Here is a 2,573-nt window from a genome sequence, read left to right as displayed (position 1 = left end):
TGAATAAGTTTATTATCAGTCGTGATGTGACCTTTAATGAGAAAGCGATGCTTGATTCAAAGAAGTTCATTGATTGGGACTCTCAAATTGAATGTGAGAGTAGTAGCGGTGTTGAAGATGATTCGATGCAGGTGGAGCAAAGGGTTCCTAGTTCATCTACTATAGAAGAAGAAAAAGAAACTCTTGTAGAAGATGAAGTTGAGTTTGAGGTTCCTAGTGAGGAATCTACACAGCAACAAGTTGAGAATATTTCGTCCTTGACGTCTCAACGTGAGAGACGTGCACCAGTCCGTTATGGTTTTGATGAGTTTGCATCTTATGCATTCTCTGTTTTTGAGGATGAGCCGTTTACCTTTGAGGAGGCAATGGGTAATACTCATGTCGTTGAGTGGAAAACAGCCATGGATGAGGAGATGAAGTCTCTTCAAAAGAATCGCACTTGGGAGCTTGTTAAGTTGCCTAATGGTCGAAAGAAGATTGGGTGCAAGTGGGTCTATGCGGTAAAGGATTGAATTCCATATTCCAAGGGTGTCGCTAGTGGTGTACGATAAAAAGAAAGGTTAGTAGCTAAGGGATGTGCACAAAGGGAAGGTGTGGATTATAATGAAGTTTTCTCTCCGGTTGTTAAACACACTTTTATCCGAGTCCTTTTAGCATTTGTGCCGCAGTTTGACTTAGAGCTCAAGCAATAAGATGTCAAAACAGCATTCTTGCATGGAAATTTGGAGGAAGACATTTATATGTCACATCCCATTGGTTATGAAGTTGCTGGTAAGGAAGATTATGTGTGTCGACTTGAGAAATCATTGTATGGTTTGAAGCAATCGCCAAGACAATGGTACAAGAGGTTTGATACATTTATGTTGCAGCAAAAGTATACTCGTAGTAAATACGATCAGTGTGTGTACTTTAAGAAGTTTCCAGATGGAAGTTTTTTTTATGTTTTACTCTATGTGGATGACATGCTCATAGCTGCAAAGAGCAAGTCAGAAATTGATGTTTTAAAGAAACAATTGAGTTTAGAGCTTGAGATGAAGGATTTGGGTTCAGGTAAGAAGATTTTGGGTATGGAGATTACTCGAGACAGATCTAAGGAAAATTTATGTCTTACTCAGAAATCCTATCTTGAGAAGGTTCTTCGTCGCTTTGAAATGCATAACTTCAAAGCTATTAGTGTTCCAATTCCGCCTACAGTCAAGTTATCAAAACAGTTGTGTCCTACTACAACTGAGGAGAGAGAGTTTATGTCAAAGGTTCCCTATGCAAATGTGGTAGGTTCTTTGATGTATGTTATGGTTTGTACTCGTCTGGATATTTCACATGTAGTTGGTTTAGTTAGTTGTTATATAGCTAATCCTGGAAGAGCACATTGGTATGCGGTAAAGGGAATTTTGAGATATCTTCAAGGGACCTTGGATATTGGTTTAGTGTTTGAGAAGGAGCAGAATTTGAAGGTCTGTGGATTTGTTGATTCTGATTATGCAGGTGATAGGGGTAAGTGTCGTTCTACTTCAGGTTATTGTTTTACATTGAGTGGAGGACCTATCAGTTGGAGGTTTATGTTACAACCAATCGTAGATTTGTATACTACGGAGGCAGAGTATATTATTGTGACGGAGGCTGTTAAGGAAGTATTATGGCTTCGTGGTTTAGTTAAAGGCTTGGGGATAATACAACAGAGTGTTGTTGTAAACTGTGATAGTCAGAGTGTTATTCATTTAGCTAAGAACCAAGTTTATCATGCACGCACCAAGCATATTGATGTTCTTTATAATAAGGTACGAGAAATTGTTGATAACGGATTAGTACAACTATTGAAGGTTGATACTGAAGATAATCCAGCAGACATGTTGACGAAAGTCGTTCCGAAGGTCAAGTTTGAGAGGTGTCTCAGCTTGATCAATACTTCTCGTTGTTGAGGCCCTAGGGGCATTTGAGGCTACGGTTAACTTGATAAGATCAAGCTCAGTTTGGTGGAAACATCGGCAAGGTGGAGAATTATTATGTTGTCGATGTTTTAGGAAGATTCTAGAGTATTCTAGAATCGTCTAGGTGTTTCCTTAATTTAGTATATCTAGAGGTTTCCTAATTTAGTTAAACTCAAGGTTTCCTTTTGTAGCTATGTTTAGGTTTCCTAGTATAACTCATATACTTGGAAGACAAGTTTGTAACCTATATAAATAGGTGTACAAGTCTTAAGGGAAAATACACAGCACAATTCAGAGAAGAGTTCTCATAACTAGAGAATTTTAGGGTTTAGAACGTTTGGTTCATAGAGAATTGTTTAGGGTTTGTGAACAGAATCCTGCTGGTCATAGTTGTGGTTTATTCTATGTAATTCGTTCTATAATAAGAGTTGATCGTAGTCGTTTGTGGACGTAGGCATATTGCCGAACCACGTTAAATCTTGTGTCTTTCTTTGTTTTGTTTAGTACATCTTATTTCTGTTTTCTTTAGTTCTACGTTGATCCAAAGAACTATTAGTGTCTTGTGAGGTTAATCCTAAGGCATTAATCCTAACACATTACACAACCCAAAAGGCATACGACGATAAGCAAATGTACCATAAGGAC

Source organism: Papaver somniferum, chromosome 3, assembly GCF_003573695.1.
Source record: "Papaver somniferum cultivar HN1 chromosome 3, ASM357369v1, whole genome shotgun sequence".
NCBI classification, from domain to species: domain Eukaryota; kingdom Viridiplantae; phylum Streptophyta; class Magnoliopsida; order Ranunculales; family Papaveraceae; genus Papaver; species Papaver somniferum.
The sequence above is the reverse complement of the archived record's forward strand: the minus strand, read 5'-3'. Positions refer to the sequence as shown.